Source organism: Cydia pomonella, chromosome 1, assembly GCF_033807575.1.
Source record: "Cydia pomonella isolate Wapato2018A chromosome 1, ilCydPomo1, whole genome shotgun sequence".
Classification (NCBI taxonomy): domain Eukaryota; kingdom Metazoa; phylum Arthropoda; class Insecta; order Lepidoptera; family Tortricidae; genus Cydia; species Cydia pomonella.
In genome coordinates this window covers 38,162,968-38,182,298 of record NC_084703.1, presented here as the reverse complement: position 1 = coordinate 38,182,298, position 19,331 = coordinate 38,162,968, and the positions used below count along the sequence as shown (strand labels likewise).

The window sequence follows — 19,331 nt, the reverse complement described above, 5'->3', positions numbered from 1 at the left end:
CTGAATTTCAATGCTTCGTATTATTCATACATCTAACTTTTGCATATTAGAAGGATAACAACAAGTGTCTATTCGAGGTTCAGAGTCAGATACACTGGTCCGCACACAGCGCGGCACAACCGTGTCGTGATGAATCGCCCTGCTGTAGATGTACCTGTGCCCAGTGAACCAATGAATGAAGCCGTTTATTTTCCGCTACATACTGCAGTTGTACTCGGCGTTACAAACTGCCACTCAGTTAATGAAAGTACTTTTGTTACATAAACAGACAAAAAATGCACTTTCTTTACCACAAAATCATAATTACGCAGCTATTGATAATAAACATGTTTTTTCGTTCGCTGCAATCACGTGATTTTCAGTATACTCCTATATGTCGATCTAAAGAAAATGCGTAAAACTTAAAAATAACTTATATGATAACCGATTTATACTCACAGTATACAGAAAACGATATGAAAAGTTTCCGGCAGCATGATGATGGTCTTTTTTTAACCGACTTTAAGATTTCAAAAGGAGGAGGTTATCAATTCGGTTTTTTTTTTATGTTTGTTAGTTCATAACTCCGTCATTTCTGAACCGATTTTGAAAATTATATTTTTGTTGGAATCTATATATATACAGATTGGTCCCGTTTTTCTTAAAACTCAGTTCTGATGATGGGATCCATACATATAGTGATTATTGTATTTTCATCAAAAAATCAAGCATTTACATTTAAAAAGTGACATTTGATGAAGTGGAACTGCTGATGATGATCAGAATGGAACTCTTCAACGACGTATAGTACACGTTTGCCGATTTATCCTCTTCGCTGTGTTTGTTAAGTTAAATAGATTTTCAAGACAAATTTTTGTCAAGGTCGAGTTCTGACGATGGTAACGATGAGAAATAGAGGGAACTCTTCAAATGTAAAAGGCATACATATAGTGATTTTAGTATTTTTTTTAACAAATCAAGCATTTACATTTAAAAAAGTGACATTTGATGAAGTGCAACTGCTGGTGATGATCAGAATGGAACTCTTCAACTCTACGCATAGTACACGTTTGGCGATTTGTCCTCTTCGCTGTGTTTGTTAAGCAAATTAGATTTTCAAGATAAAATTTTGTCAAGTTCGAGTTCTGACGATGGGGTCCAAAAGGAATCGAGAGAACTCCTCAAATGTTAAAGGCATATATATATATATATATAGTGATCTTAGTATTTTCATCAACAAATCAAGTATTTACATTTGTAGAAGTGACATTTTATGAAGTGGAACTGCTGATGATGAACAGAACGGAACTCTTCAACGATGCATTGTTCACGTTTGGCAATTTGTTCTCTTTGCACGTTTGTCAAGCAGTTAGGTTTTCAAGGAACATTTTTATATTTCCATCCTATTTAGTTTTTTTTAATAATTATCTTACGTGCTTTATTTCATGCATGGTGTGAAATAATTTATTTTAAATATAGTCGAATACCCTATTGCGGGTATTTTACCAGTCTTTTTAATTTCATTGTATGTTCGTCATTGGGTCCGCTTGACAACTAATCCCAAGATTTGGCGTAGGCACTAGTTTTTACGAAAGTGACTGCCATCGGACCTTCCAACCCAGAGGGCCAACTCAGCCTTGTTGGGATTAGTCCGGTTTCCTCACGATGTTTTCTTTCACCGAAAAGCGACTGGTAAATATCAAATGATATTTCCTACATAAGTTCCGAAAAACTCTTTGGTACGAGCCGGGGTTTGATTGAACCCGCGACCTCCGGATTGCAAGTCGCATGCTCTTACCGCTAGGCCACCAGCGCTTCAGCTTTCATTGTATGAAATCCAAAATCAACAATAATCTTTCTTTCACCGGTCTCCCTCATTGAAGTCGGTTTTTTTTCTTAAAAAATATTATAATGGTGAAATCAGTAAATAACTTTATCAAGTAAAAAAAACGTAAAAAATATCAGAACACATTGGCAAATATTAAAAAATAAATAATAATTATTCGATCAGTTGGATAATAAATCTAAATCGAACGAATCTGCGACATCGCGATCTTACGAGTCACTGGAGTTCTCGTGTAGGTATTCTTTGTTAAGATTTGTTCCCAGAAACTTGGTAATTGGTTCCAGACTAGAAACGAGGCAAAAATAACCCACCCATTTACTCTCGACTTTCAATTGTAAACACTGAAACGAAAGAGAAACTAATTAAACCGATTTATCTATGTAATCAACCCTCGTTTCTGGAATTAGTGACGTCGCATTGAAACGAATCGAGTCTTGGTGAATTGATCAGATGAGATCGTTGGGCCTAATTCGACTTGATAAGTAGCCTTACTACGACTGCTTTAGCTCGCGCTAATATGCGAGTATTGCGAGTACAAGCGAAATGCATAGAAATTATTTATTTATTTATTTAATTCCCCTAATTTTAGTATCTAATAGGTGTCGATGTATCGGCCGAACTGTCTAATTATGAGAGGTGTCAGACCATAAGACGACATGTCTAAATCGCCACTTAATCCATAAAATTCATTTATAATGATTTAATTCTAATCAAGGTAGGTACGAGTATATATAAAGTACTCGTAGGTACGACAAATATTAACCCTTTAACCCTTTTGACATTCCTTTCTAGTCATTCGATTTCAAACCGTAATTCTTATCGTATAGAGATGCGTTTTTGTTTTAACTATAATGGTAAATATGTTGCCGCTACGGACTAAAGGGTTAAACCCTTTAAAAATTAACATAAAATAACAACTAAAAGGAACATTATAGATGCAACAAGTAGCAAATATAGAAACTGACGTAAACGTTTGTCTCCGATTCGGGTTCGAAACGCGTCCGAACAGGGTTCACGGAAACAATTCTAAACAAATGTCGTAACTTTAGAATAATTTCAAATTATTTAATTAGGTATACAAAATTGATATTCGTCAGAAGTTAACGTAACCGGATCTCAAGTAAATGTGCAATTACATCTTTTTATGCAATAAAATAGTCGTATGACGATTAGAGCTAATCAGTAAATTGTTTTTTAAATGCCCTTTGTATCTATTATTATTGATGAATCCCCGATTGTGCAAACTCTTCTTCGCGCGAGTTGACGTTGACAATGACTGTTTTCTATATGATAGAATTTAGGCAACGTTAACATCAATTAATAAAATGCTAGTTTAACAAACAAGTTTGGTTGGTTTTTGTCTTTTTATTCGACCCCAAAACGTCGTCAAAATACATTTGACCCATACAAACGTGCTATATATCGCATATTTTTGATACGGCTTAGGTTTTATATACTCGTAAAATAGACGACGTTTATTTTTTCCATGTACATAAAATTATTCAGCAACCAATGTATCACTACATTGTTTTAACTCAAAACGTCGCATTAATGACGCGACGTTACAAGTCTTACAACTGTCACACTTGATAACGATGTAGGAATACTAGGAATGAAAGGAATACATCGCCGCTCAAACATTTTCAAAAATTAATTAATTATACTGTTCCACAACAGTATAAATTAAATTTTTCTTTCAATATATTTTCATACCACTTAAACCTAGGTACGTCTCGTTTAAGTTAGTAGTTATATCAAAAATACATGCAGTATAACAGTATCTTAACAGTACAGTCAGCATCAAAACTAAGTAAGTACCATTATACCAACTTAAAGGACCATTTTAAGTCAGAAACTCTACTAACTACCTAACTGTCAATCGGTATCGAGACCCACCGCATGAATCAAATCTTATCCACGAGTATACTGATGTATTAAATGGTTTAAGGTGAAGAAACATTGGTAGTTGTACCGCTGTTGAAAACAAACTTAAACTTTTCAGATTTTCTTTGGAATTTTAAAAACAATTTTCGATATGATGACGATAAAATATAATCCAGTTTGGTTACATTATTCAATAAAATCGGCTGTCCCTGTTTTCTGGGTTGTCCATATACGAGTATGTACATATTATATTATAAAATCTTGATGTGATGTAATGTATTTAATACTATGAAGGGAATTATCACAAACATTCGAAAATGGCTATACTTATCATGTTTGCTATAGTTTTCATTTAATATCTTAATTAAGATCTACTTTAATTGTTTTAGTTATATTTTTAGGACCCATGGTTCAAAAGCTAGAGGTTAACACACAATTTTGTTTTTGGAGTGGTTGTTACCGAAATATTCATTTTATCAAAAAATGTTTCTTATTTACGAGTAGTGGTCTATTCGTTTTAAAATACCTATCTAACGACACCCCACAGTATTGAGTTGAAGCGAAAACAAAATTTCGTCCCCAATTTGGGAAGTCACCCTAATTATTATTACTTTGTATATACCTAGTACTACTTCGTCAGAATGTTTGATTTATATATCCATGCCAAATGACAAGTTTCTAGCATTAACGATCACGGAGCATAACCTCTGACAACAGACAGACAGACGGACATGGCAAAACTATAAGGGTTCCCAGTTGGCTACGGAACTCTAAAAATTAAGGGTTTACGAAGGCGAAAAGTTAAATTAGCGGTCTCATTATTGCGAAAATTCTTTTTCTTGTGCGTTCAGGTAAAAAACAAGATTTTTTAAGTAAGTAAACAATTTTTTTTTTGTTTTTAATAGTATTTGAAGTATATTGTGTGTGAACTTTCTAATCATTGAGTGAGTAGCCTCGTTATAGACAACAGTGGGAATTATATAGGGTTGATCATGATTCATGACGCGCAAAAATTAATAAATCCCTAAATAAATAAAAGAAAAAAAAAACATGATCTCTAATTTTTTATGAATCGATTTAGCCCCTGTTAAAATTACCAGTACCTATGACACCTAATTTTTTTAGCTAGGTACTTTATACCTGTTTATGGCATTGGCTGGACGTTTTACATATAACTATGTATAACACTATTTCACAGTTACAATGCTTGTGAGTAATAATTCAATAAGGTAAAGCACAGTCCTAAGTTGGAAGTATCAAGACTCGAATTTGGGCTTTCCTGTGACTCTACGCTACCGTTGTCTTCTTCTTTCCCATCGTTTATTAAAGCTCTTAATTTTGTATCTTGCTCTAACTCGGTAAGGCTTGCGCGGAAAGAGATTGTGGGGAACGGACGACCTTTTGCCGTTACGTACGAGCAAGCAGTGCGGCCCGTGCGTTCATCGGAGGCGGTTCACTCTACCTCGTATTAGACTACATCGCGCCGATCATCTGTCAAGCTGAAAAAAATTACGTAAATATTACAACATTCAACATCGGTTACGATCATCATTAACAGTAATTGAACAGCAGAACTGTTATTCCTAACTCCAGAACACTTCCCAACTGCCGAGTGCACGCTGCCCGTTGGCGTTTTGTTTTAATCTTATTTATTTCACTTTGGTTATTGGTGATTTAAAATTATTATTTTTTTGACATCCCCGGACCTGTGTTGTGAACTGGATTATTGTGTGTTTTTGTTCCGATATTTTTTTTTTGGATTGTTTCACGTTTTAATTGGTAAGTACTCCGTTAAATAGCTAAGTTGTAAACATCGTCATTATTCGAACCTTCAATTGCTACTCTATAAATAATGATTATTTTAATAAAAGTAGGTATCATGTCTTTATTTAAGAATGTTTTACATATAATAAACGTTGTAGTTATTAGAGAGTCGGAAAGTTTTAGTTGTATTATAGTTTATTAAATAAGAAGCCTAACCAACTTATAGTTTGGTTGTTTGTAGTACGTACTCAAAGTTATAAAAACAACCTCGGCAGCGACGCACTTTCATCGACGGCGTGAAGTGGTGCGGACTTTTCCAGCCATTAGATTAACTAGGGGCATACCTTCATAAATTCATAATCTATAGGTAAATAATAGACCCTTTTTCCTGATATTCAGTATAAAATCAAACGTGTGTGACTGACGTATTTTAATTAACTTTTAGTGAGATTCATTCTCAATTAAAAACAAGGCTTCATTTTTTAAAGTAGGTAAGTAAGGTTAGACATTGTTCAACTTAGCCAACATGGGCTTTTCATAAGATATTTTTTATATAGTAGTAATAATAATTTGTATTTATATTGTAAGTGTAAAGGTATCTTGTTTTTAAGGATTACGAGTAGATAGTTATAGGTAGGTATTATATAGTTCTACTGTGAAAATTATAACCGATTTTGTTACTTTTTATTACCTGCCTGCCATGCGAAAAACCGTACCTACTTTGTTATTTTTTTGTAACACTTTTAGGGAGTCTAAAACATTGTATAAGTATTGTTTTAAGGTAATAATTTAGATTCCCTAAAAGGTTTGCTCGCCAAGCGATTATTTATTTACCTAACTGATTTGTTATATTATTGGTTGTATTGGTCAGATTTCATGGTAGGTACATCATAAGATACAAATAAAAGATTGCAAGATTCTAAATAAAAAATAGGTTAAATAATTACCCATGAAAGGGCAGTTGGAATACCTAGGTTTTTCATACCATGCCATTGAGTCCATAGTGTAAGTATCCTTATTTACTTTATTGGTTCAAAAAAAGCGTTGCCATTCGTACCTAGGTCTAAGTAGTTCCATTTAAAATAATAACCTATTCATTTCTTATCAGTGTTGATTCAAGTTCCAATTATATACTTATTAGTGTAGCTTAACCTTCTCTATCCTTTCGTTATTTAAACAGGATATTTTTCAAAAAATGTTTTTATGAAATAAACTTTTATATTTTGTTGTCATTTGACAACACCGAAAAATTATGTTACATAACTAGGAAAATAATATGTAGACCGGTACCTGCCTCAATAAAATCCTGAATTTAAACAAAACAACAGTAATGTAGGGCCATGCTAAGTGTAGGGTTCCGTAGTTACCATTCCGTATTTAGTGGCGCAGGGGAGGAGTTGGTCACTTTTCTCTGCAGCTGCAGCAGCAGCATAAAGGGAGTTTGATTCGCAGGGCTTTGTACTTACCTATACCTACGTCTTTTTACTAAAAAAAACTCAAAATCGGCTGAGCCGATCATGCATGTTGGCTATAGTTTTCATTGAAAGTATTATGCTTTTGTATTATGTTTTTTTTTTCCTTCGGAGTGATTATTTCCGAAAATATTCATTTTGTCAAAAAATGGTTGTTGAATAGGTACCCGAATTTGTTTTAAAAGACCTTTCCAACGATATCCCACATGGTAACTACGGAACCCCACAATGGTCATGGCCCGACATGCTCTTGGCCGGTTTTTTAGAATTATTAGGACACATGTTGCTAGTGTCATACCAAGATAAGTTGGCAGAGATTTTGATACCCCTGATAGTGCAAGTATTTTTTTAAACGTCAATTTCCACGAAATTATGACGCTTAGTTAACACTTAACCTAGTAATAAGGACACTGTGTGAGATCACACAGACAGCACTGAAAATAGTAGAGAAATGGTGTAAGGAGAATGACCTATCGGTAAATCCAAAAAAGACCAACACAATTCTCTTCACACACAAACGAACACTGGGCACATACGAAATGCCAACCCTTATTGGTACAAGACTGACACTTTCAAAGGATGTAAAATACCTAGGCATAATCCTGGATGATAAACTGAACTGGAACAAACACCTGGACAGTAAACTAAACAAAACACCAAAAACTATGATCTGATGGAAAGATTACGCAATATCATTAACAGAAGATCCGAAAGAAAGACTAGACCAAACAAACTTAAGAATATTAACAGATTGCTAAAAAACAAATGAACAGACAGGATGTGGTGTCTTCACGGAGGACCTAAACATACACATCTCAAAACCCCTGGGAGAACACAACACGGTATTCCAAGCTGAATGTGTAGGAATAATAGAAGTGATACATGAAAATATACTAATACTGCCGACAGTAAATCAGTATTACAAGCGCTATGCAGCGACAAACTTAATTCAGAGCCCATACTCAAGTGTCATCGAAGCCTCACGGAAGTGAGCAAAGAAGGCAACAGAGGAACAATTCAATGGATAAAGGGGCAAGGTGGATCAAGAGGAAACGATGCATCGGACGAACTGGCCAGGAAAGGTTCAGAAACACCGGCATATGGACCCGAGCCCATTATACCCCTGCTAATATCCTATATACACAACCAGCTAAACCTACATCACAGACAACTGCATAATAAATACTGTAATGACATGGACACATGTAGGCAGACCAAGGATATTTTACCTGAATTGACCCACAAGCTTACCAAAATACTATTGAAAACACCTAGACAAAATAGTAGGATTAATTACAGGACATAACACACTACTCAAAAACCTACACAATATGGGTAAAATAGACAGCCCCATGTGCAGAACGTGCAAGGAAGAAGAGGAAACAACAAAACACATTGTCATAGACTGCAAACAGGTTGAAGTATACAGGAACAAATACCTAGGGACTCCGTGCACATAAGAGAGGCAGTTAGCAACCTGAAAACATTGCTAGGCTTCGTGGAGGAGCTGGGGTGGTTAGAGTAGCGCTACCTCGTTTCACGCAAAATAGGCACAATGGTTGTCGATTTGCGGAAAATGCCCAGAAGCACTAACTAACTAACACTTGCACCGTCTGGGCTATATAAATCGCTGCCAACTTAGGTTGGTCTGACTTTAGTTGTATGCGTATTATTATAATTGTTTTTTCTGTGTCAATTGTAATTGGTTTTCTACATCCGGCTGCTTTGTCACATAAGTAGGTAGGTACCTGACTACCTACATTACTCATTGAAGGTTTTTTCTCATGTCATAATACTGACTAGCGTAGGCATATATATCTATGTTTAATTTACGAGCTGAGACAGTAAGATACCTTTAATTCATGAAACACTAATCTTGATTATAAAACACAAAAACAAAATTTCTAAGTTTGATTTACCACAGAACTTACAAATCTGAAATCTTTTTATCAGATCTATCGAAGCAATTTTAAATTGTTTTTTTTTTGAACCTACTAAGTACCTAAAGAAAAAAAACACTTATTCATTATATGAACAATAATACATCTACAACTACAATGTATAACTGGCAAATTTTCCAAAACATGTGCCTACATGAGTGCATTGTGGCAACACGGTAATAAATGTAGGTACATACATCCCTATATTGAAGACCTATTTCATTCGAAAGTACCTATATAATAGAAAATAAAATTAGTACTAAAATACAATTGTACTAGACAATTAAATAACAAAACAACAATACTACACAAATAAATTTAATACTGTCTTCGATTACTGCGATGTACTCATGAAATAAAACTATTTTATCAGATTTTATCGCATAAATTGAATTTAAACTATGCTACATATCTATGTTACGAACGAATCAACGACAGGCTCAGGAAAATTATTCACCTCTCTCAACATTAAAGTAACTAAAACTACCTAAATACAAAAATATATACCTACAAACAAACTTCGATAAGACCACAACAAGCGCTTCAAAACCTATTTTTTCTACACACTTGCTCGTAACAGTCGTAACGTGGAACTTAACCGTTTAGGCTCATAATCCTAGAATTCCTAGATATTACACACGCGTGCTTTTTTTTCATCATATTATCGCACTTGTGCGGTGGTATATGGTGATTCGGTCGAGTTAAGATTGTAACTAATTGCTAACAATATGTTTGGTTCAGTAGATTATACAACAAGGACTGCAGGGCGCCGGCAGGCAGTATGATAGATTTTGGACTTTTACTAACTTCTTTAACAATTAAAAATTGATCAATATGTATTACTTTCCTCGGAACTATGTTGAAAAACGTCGTATGAAACACGTGTGCATTAATCATTACACACATTAGCTTTCATATTGCGCACTCGCTTTCAGCTCACGCGCACAATATCACCTCGTGTGTAATGTAGCATACTTGTATCACTATTAATAATTATTACGCGAGACCATGAATAATTTTATAATTTATGTTAAATAGTTTTTAAGTTGTAAAAAACGGCAATAATTGTCAACCGCTCTTTTGTACGCTGTTACTGAAAGTACCTGCCAAAATTGTGCAGCTATAGTATACTGTATCAAAAAGGACTAGACAATATGAAAATTTATAATTAAAACAGTTTCATCACTAGTTAGCATGAAATGAAACGCGAAATGTTCTGCAGCCGGTACGGCAAATTAGGCTAACTGTTGGGTTTCCATTACGTAAAAGGCATTCACGAACCCGTGGGTATGGCTGTGTGGATGGTGTCAACATTATACGCCGCTACCTCAGCCAGTTGTTGCCGAATTAACTGCGAAACTAGCTTCGTCCCTGTCTCTATTACCTATTCATAGTTTAGGTTCGCGTAGCAATGCTTAAAATCATGTTTGAATTTGGAATTTGTTGTGCGAGAATACGGGAGACAATTGCATGACTTTTCCTATTACGGCTGTTATGTGAGGGGCGCTGAATGTGAAGTGAATTTTATGCTATCAAATCACCAAATATTATACTCGATATTAAAACGCTTGTTAGAAAGTGACTGCCATGGACATAGGCGACATAAGCGCAACCATCTTAGGTCTCTTGGTGGGTAGGAGACAAGAAGATAACAACAAAGGCCTATCATAATGTAACTAGTGAGATCTTTAATATAGAGATATATGGATTACAAAAAAACTATCCGTTGTATCATACCTAATGGCTGAAAAGATTTTGCCAAGATGGAACCAATGTGAGGTAATGACAATCTGTCATCCATAATGACCTCAACATCATCCACTCCACTCCACTTTAATAAAAAACTTATATGTTCCTATAAAACACTATATTGTAAGTTTCTATAAACATCTTAATATATTAAGATGACCTATTTAGATAAAATTATGTACAGAGATAGTTTGAGTCGCGGGGAAAAACATAGGATAGTTTTTATCGTAAAAATCATCCCTTGAGGGTGTGAAAAGACTGAAAAGGGAGGTGGAAGTTTGTATGAGGAATCAATAAGCGCTGAACCAATTTAGACGAAATCTACGTCTATATCTTGGACTTAGTTGAAAATGATACCAAACTTAGAACCTAAACTCAAACAGTTATTAACCTCAGACGTAGCCGAAGCTAAACCCCCCCTTCCTCCCATCTGCATCAATAATCTGGGTGGCTCTTCTTAAATACATCTTAGAGACACAAACATTAGTTCTGCCAAAGGAAAAGCTAGTTCAGAGAAAGCCGTATTTGGCGTTTTTTATTTATTGTAGAGCTATACAACTAACTTACTTAAAATTCATATGTGTGTACTGTGAAAACTACTGCACAGTGAAAATTCTGCCTAATATAATTATGTGCCTAGGTTCCTTCATAAATATTTTGTGATTCCGTGTAAGCCTGGTGTGTGGACTCGATGTAAACGGTACAATCAGTATCAATAGTTAGTTAGTTAAAATAGAGATATTATATGTATCTGCCATAATAAAATTTAACTGTACTAGGCATATCCTGTAGAGAGTAACTGTACTTTGCGTACGTATGGGTAGTTAGTAGTTCTGTACCCCTAGTGTAAATAAATTCGATTTTGAAACGTGACGTACGCGTTTGCGTTTAGTCTCATTTTGTATTGGATTTAGAAAGAGCGCGCCAAACCGGGACGTTTTGGAAACTCAAAATCCTATACAAAATGAGATTTAACGCAAACGCGTTCGTCACGTTATGATGTCGCTCAAATTTACACTAGGGGTACAGTAATCGGTTATGTGACTTATGTGTTCTACACGTAGCATAAAAGATGATTCAAGTTAGACCGGCCCGGGGCCGAGCCGGGCCGTCAGACAGTTCATTTTCTGAAAGCATCACGTGATCACCGATCGCCCGTCATAGAAAACGAAGTGTCGGATCCCCAGCCCGGCCTCGGGCCAATGTAAGGTGAGTCACCCTTAAGCCGTTCCGTTCCGGTCGTCAAAATTGGTGTGTAAAACCCGAAATAGCATAGATGAGGAGTTCCGCAAAAAGGTGTAATGGGCTCTGTCTGTGTCTAAATAGATACAGCTTTATTAATTTAAGAATTACGGTTTAAATAATTAAACAAAGTTCACGTAGGTAAATTATTTATCAAACTACACGAAACAGTTGACATGTGCTTGCACACGCACAGCATGCGTCACCGGCGATTTTTCACTGAGCATAGTCCGATAGAAAAAAACACAGGTCAACGGTAATTCGGATGATTTAAAAGACAAACGTTCTCGTTAAGAACCATTTTTATGTACGTATATAAATTGGACATTAGGCTTGAGAAGAGTAGTTATGAACAGTTTTATATAGCGGGTGTTTGCTTAACTCCTAAGGTACCGTAGGTACAGGTTTTTGAAAAACCGTACAGCTTTTTAAGATTTCAACACGGTTGCCATAAAAAAAAATAGCAATCTTGAGGATTTTTTCTATTGACTAGTGATTTAATGATTTTCGCTCGTAACGAAAATACATAAGCACTTTAACAATTTATGCACCAAAGCTAAATATGAAAATTGCTTCTTGAAATGCGCAATTTTTTTCCATTGTTACTTTCTTTATTTTAGTTAAAACTTACAACAAATCAAAATTAAAACCCATGATATTCGCGGCCCAGAGCACGCACATTCATCTCACTCACGGTTACTCACAGCGACAGAGAAGAACACGAACTTATGGGACCTTAAAAACTGCTAGAATAATACAATATGTTTTTACAATTATCTTCACCAAGACGATAAAACCGATGTACAGTCACGTCTGAAAATATAGGTACGAAAAATGTGCCAAATGTATACCTTAATATATGGGCAATAAAGTCGTAGGTATACATTTTTTTGGCACTTTTTTGTATCGATATTTTCAGACGTGACCGTACTCCTCATATTTTCACATAGACAAACGCATCTAAGTTAATATTATATATATGTATAATATATAATGTATAAAATGTGAATACTTACGATGGCGCCCAAGGAATACTTTGAGCCCAGACATAAAATTATATTATTATAATTACTTACTTACGTATTTTACATAAGTATTAAAAATCTTTCCCATGATCAAAGCAAAGTATTTATTTATATTTTTGCGTTTTAGATAGGTATAGGATAATATTTCTTCAATACCTTATTATTTAATAAACGTAAATAATTCAAAACAACATAAACTAGAATACCAGATATTTAATTGAACTTATCTAATATATAATATATATTTTATTTACTTAATAGGTATTTTTGGTAAAATCTGGAATATTTTGCCAACTCCACATTTTATGTTTTACTTACTTTAGGCTCGATGCCTGGTAAGGCGAACAGTGTTTCGGTTATACTTTCTATTCATATATGCCAGGGCCCGTTGAAACCAATTAGACGGCAAATGGATATGCCGCAATGGAATATGTCGCTTCTTGCCATCATATTTTCTGGTCACGTTTCAGGTTACTGTTCCGTTGTTGCGTGAGCCACTTTCAACGAATACAGTCCAAGTGCGTAGATGTGCATTGAATGTAATTAATATGCAATTAAAATACACACTGCGTAGCCTGTAACAGCTAGATTGCTAATTAATTACTATTATATTACCTACTTACCTTAGTTATAAGTACGAGTAAGTAAGTAAATATAAGTTTAGATCACAATACAGTTGCCAAAAGTTTAATTAGCTATATTGAGGCCTTTCTTTAGTAACTTCATCGATTCGAAACCTGATTTCTTGACTTTCGCTCGCTCGATAGACCATAGTTAGGTCTAAAATCTGAAACTGATCAGCATACATTTTAAGGAATGTTACTCGATAAAAATAATTCATGGAAGTCAGGCTTGAAAAGAGATGTAAAAAAAATTATAGTGTTGTTTATCCACTACGAATGCTTTCAATATCAAGAGCTCTCCTTGCCTACCGATGGATACGTATCGTCAGTTCTCAGATATGGCCTTTTATTGTGGGGTAACTCTTGTGAGGTTGATAGGCTGTTTATCAGCCAAAAAAAGTGCATAAGAGCAATAAGCAATGCACCACCACTTACAACATGTAAACCCTTGTTCAAAGAACTCAACCTCCTTACTTTGCCATCAATGTTTGTACTAGAAGTAGGTAAATTTGTAAAAACATAGCCAGAACTTTTACACAGTTAAAGAGTGTATGTAGTTTTAATACTAGGTACCCTACCAAACTTGTGCTGCCTAAAGCAAAATCTAAATTATGCAGCAGGAATTGTTACTGCATGGCAATAAAAGTGTATAACAACATTCCGATAGCAATAAGAGAATGTCCACAACCACTCTTCCTTAGAAAATTACATGAATGGCTTATGGACAAGCAATTTTACTCCCTACAAGAATATTAATTTAGTTCGTAGTCTTAGATATAGGTACTATAGTACAATAAGATATATATTGCGTGCTGGATCTCGGCAGATTGTAATGAACTTTTGTAAATACTAACACCTTTTACGTACCTGTACCTAATACGTATGTTCTATTTCCTTATCTAAAATAGTATAATATGATTATCATATTCTAAAGTTATAATTATTGTCTCACAACTCTTGTTTCACCGTGGCTGATTCCTTCCCTCCTCCAAGACATTTGCCGTGAAATTTGAAGAAATAAAAAAATCTTTAATTTAATATTTCCCTTATTTCGAGGCCTTGCGCAATGATTTTGGCTCAAGTCCAAGATGTCTTGCCAAGGGTCAAAGACTCCGTACTTTTTGTCTGGCGTAATATGTTATCATTTTCTTGCAAGCGAGCAACAATACGCATAAGAATATAAAGTAATCACTATGCTACGGTAAAGAATTACATTAGTCACCTCTCTGCAAAAATAACCATTGAAATTCCATGGTCTCAAGGTACAATGTTTTGGTTCCAACAATGAATCAAAACATTGTGCCTTAGTAATATTATTCCAGATCATTTAAGACCTATTTCTAAATAAATAACACATCAACAGCATTTTTACAACATTATTAACGTTTTAACATCATAAATCTTAACTGTAATGCTGCCCCCCCCCCCCCCAATACCTTTAAAGTGCAATGTATGAATTTAAATTAAAAGATCTGATTGCAAAACAAATGACAAACATATTTGTCCGATTAATAAAATAAGTCATTTAGCAGCATTAATTTTGTAATTTTTGTAAAAAAACTACCGGGTAGGGCCTGTACCTATAAAATTAGCAAATAATTAAAACATAGATTGTACTTCTCAAACTGTCACACCCTAACTGGTTACCTACTCAATAACTTTTAAAAATTATGAAGAAATTAGACTTCTTACTTTTTATACAAATTAATATTTTCTCCAAATATATTCAAATTAATCATTGTGAATTACATCACTTGTCACGCCTTAAACATGAAATATTCCGCAATCGATTCTGTACTATTATTTGTTAACAAAAGGTTCAACAACAAAACCGAATTCAACAACAAAACAACTGCGTCTGGGTTTCAGGAGGTAATAAACTTTAAAGTTAACATGTAAATGTTTACATGTAGTGTTAATTTGAGGAATAAAGCCTAAAGTTAATTTGTTTGCTCCAGTTAGGCCCCACCCGGTATAAAAATATATAATTAAATCATAAGATTACTTATTACAAATTAGTAATATTTAAGTACATACTTAGTTATACTTTAAGTATACTAGGACCTTAAGAGCTGCCAGCTTTAGTTAGAACATTCAGTTTGGGTCACTGACAGCCGTACTCTTGTGGCTCATCGTGTGCCAATTACATTTTTCTACATATATTTTGGTTTAGTAAAAATATTTTCTAATGATTGACCAAGTAGCCATATGCGCCAAAGTTCATATAAAATTGAATAATTATACAATATTGTCTCTTATACAATTTTATATCATAATGTTATAATTCATAATTATAACATTAATAGTTCATAATTATCGTAACTAATATCATGACGAATAACTACCGGAGATATATCCTGAAGGAAGGTACGGTCGAAATTTGCCGGGAATGAGCCGCTCCGTAGAATCTCAGGCATACATAATATTATCTCCAGTTGTTCTGACATGATCTCGTAGCCAGAATTATCTATATAGGGACTTGTGGACCCCGAAGTGCCATACTACAAGTACTCACCTGCGCTAATTCTCGAAAATGGTCGTGCCACGCTCTATTAGGATCGATTTATCATTATCCATTACTGATAGGTCTATTGTAGCCAATAACCCTGACATCGTGCTGATAGATCGATCGCAGCGTCGGACCGTGCTCGTCCACGTTACCATCTCCCATAATGAGAATCTCATAACAGGCGAGAAGTACAAGTTCATCAAGTAACCTAGACTTGGCTCACGAGATAACCGCCATGTAGGATGTTTCATTCATTCATCCGCGATCATTGTGCCGTTAGTCGCGTCAGCGAACGGTCTTATAGCCGAGAGTCTCGACCAATACTTTGAAAGACTTTTGCTTGGATGGATGGATCAAGGGTCAGATGCAGAAGGCGGTAGGCATTGACACGGTGCGGATGGTCCGTCGGTTCCTCTCTCTGCGTCCCTAACCACTGGCAGCTTGGGCCCTGCCCAGCAGCTGGCGAATCCCTATGTTAGGTTTTTTATAATGCGTTTGTATATATTTTGTATTGTTTTTTTTTTTTTTTTTTTTTTGTTTTGGTATAGACAGCCGTATCTTTTTTTACGTTAACTTAGAAGCTAGACTTGAATATATGGTTTTAATTTCAACTCGATACCTTCAGGCGTTCCCGAGATAAAAGTAAAAGACAGATGGACGGACATACAGTAGATGGATGGATAGATGGATTGACAACAAAGTGATCCTATAAGGGTTCCGTTTTATTACTTTTGAGGTATGGAACCCTAAAAATCAGAAATAAAATTATAATGATAATTATAATCACAATACGAGATTACTAGCCACTTAATTTACGAGTAAATTGTGTTTGCACTAACTCAAATAATTGAAAATTATTATAACTAGATATCATTATAAAATATTGATTATGCGCTTGTTATGTTCTTACAAAGATAATTTGAAATTTCAAATATTCTTTGGTTCTTAGGAGATTCCGTATCATCTAACCATTAGTCTTGCATTTCGACGGAAAATCCCTGCTATTTTTCTGAACTTTATAACGTCATTACGTGTCAAGCCGCAAAAAGGGAAGCAGAAAAATCAAAAGCAAGAGCATTTCCCCAGTACGCTTCCTTTTTACAAAGCAGTTGGCAACTAGGCACCAAGCGCTTAGTTAAAGATTTTTCTTTTGTTTTAAGCAGTGGCAGCACTCGAAATACATCCATCAAAATACTTAAACAACTTTTGTTATTCTTTTGCAACGTTATATTAAAAAAAAGTCATACGTTGTAGTTACAAACTAGTTAGTTTTGAGGTTAGATTCTCTCCCAAAAATGTGAAAGATAGATAATCTGAGGTATCTGAGATATTTGGAAGCAATTTCAAGAGTACGCAACCAAAAAAATTGTTTAAATCCCGCTGCAGTGACAAAATAATAAAAAAAAAACGACTGAAGATTGCCATTGTCTTACTGAGAAAAAACTCCAGTGATGCGGGGAATCCGAATATGAGAAAGTAACACTATGTTTAACAGTTTTCTAATGCAAATATCAATAGTTAGCGAACAAACACTTTCTAACTTGTTCATTCACTTTCACTGCTGGGCTCGAAGGCCAAAAATAATTTACAATCATTTAAAAATGCTACCTTAAAGTTAGAGTAACGTAAGAATTTATTTTTGTCAGTTATTAATTGACGCTTATTGTATATGAAGCTAAGACTTTCAGTTAAACGGTAGGTCCTAGCTTCATATCATATATTTATTTGATTTGTACGTATATTCAGTAATACTATTCGCTTAGCACCTTTGCATACAAACTTCTATACAAATTTCTCTGCAGCTGACTGTATTAACACGTTACTTTTGTTTTGTTTTCCATTCGTTTAGTTGTACCTTTCCTGCATTTATTAATTTTCGGGCAATCAATAATTTTTCAAACTTTAAGTGGATGCAATATCTATGCTGATACAGTCGGTATGGCTTGTTGAAGAGAACGGAATGTGACCTATTCGGAATGTCGCGGGAGGCCGAGCCATGTCGCGCCGTGGCGCGCTAGCCCACAGCAAATCTGGTGGGGCCCCACGCACACTAACGCCCTCTACATCAAAGCATACTACATATATTTGTGATATAGGAAAACATATAATTTTAAAAGCTCTTATTTTACTCATTTAGCTTATAGATGCGCTTGCAAACAAGATTCGGAGAGTTACCATTGTCCGATTGGGTTGAGCATACATACATAACTTAATTTACTATGAAATTGTATGGAACCTCTAAACTGATCTGAGGACGGGGATATTAACTCCAGCCTTATTGAGTTTGAGCTTGTTAGAAACGTCTCGATTATTTGATGGGTACTAGAAATCTGCACGAGGACAATGAAAATTTGTGTAGTTAATAAAAAATATTATTAAAGACACTTTACCAAATGTAAATATCTCAACAAATAGGTACCTACCTACAAAGCAAATAGCGACCGACCAATGCCAATTCAATATTATCTCGATGTTACCTACAATGTACTTACTTTAATTAATTTACAAATATGTAGGCACCTATATTTGTAAGTACATATATGTAAGTATATATATGAAAGAGTACATATACCTCGGACAGATAGTATCGTTTGAAGATAGCACGGAAAAAGAAATACAAAGAAGAATATCTACATCTTGGAAAAAATATTGGGCACATAAGGAAATTATGAAAAACGGCTCCATTAATATTGGTATAAAGAAAAAGGTATTCGACATGGCAATACTTCCGTGCTTAACATACGGTTGTCAAACATGGTCTTTAAAAAGATACACGAAGAAAGGATTAATGTTTGTCAACGAAAAATGGAAAGGAGCATGCTCGGACTAAAACTATCTGACAGAGTAAGAAATGACAAACTAAGGAAGATTACTAAAGTAGAGGATGCAAAGAAAAAAACCCGACGGCTTAAGTGGCAATGGGCAGGTCACATATGTAGGATGGACGACAATAGGTGGACCAAACGGCTGACAGAATGGTTTCCGTACGATGGTAATAGGAAGCATGGACACCCGAGGAAAAGATGGCGGGATATATTTAATGAACTAGTTGGCGACAACTGGATGCAAAAGGCCCGCGATAGAGAAGTGTGGAAACAAATGGGGGAGGCCTACGCCACAGAGGCGACTACTATTATAAATAATTGTTAAAGTATAATATATCATATAAGTAATTACAATTGTTGAAGGATAAAGTCATTAAAAATCATATTATAAGTTATTGTAAGGTAGTAGAAATAAAGGCTATTTTTATTTATTTTTTATATATTTATATGTAATAAAACATATTACAACCACT

The 19,331-nt window shown here is 34.8% G+C and overlaps 1 protein-coding gene across 1 annotated transcript in view; it reads left to right on the top strand.

Moving 5' to 3' along the window:
• Nucleotides 1–5,117: 5,117 nt before the first annotated feature.
• Nucleotides 5,118–19,331, top strand: part of LOC133522395 (mucin-4) — an 81,320-nt gene continuing 67,106 nt past the window's right edge. The window contains exon 1 of the mRNA XM_061857720.1: nucleotides 5,118–5,488. The gene's annotated coding sequence lies outside the window, so the exon portion shown is untranslated. The remainder of the gene's footprint in view (nucleotides 5,489–19,331) is intronic.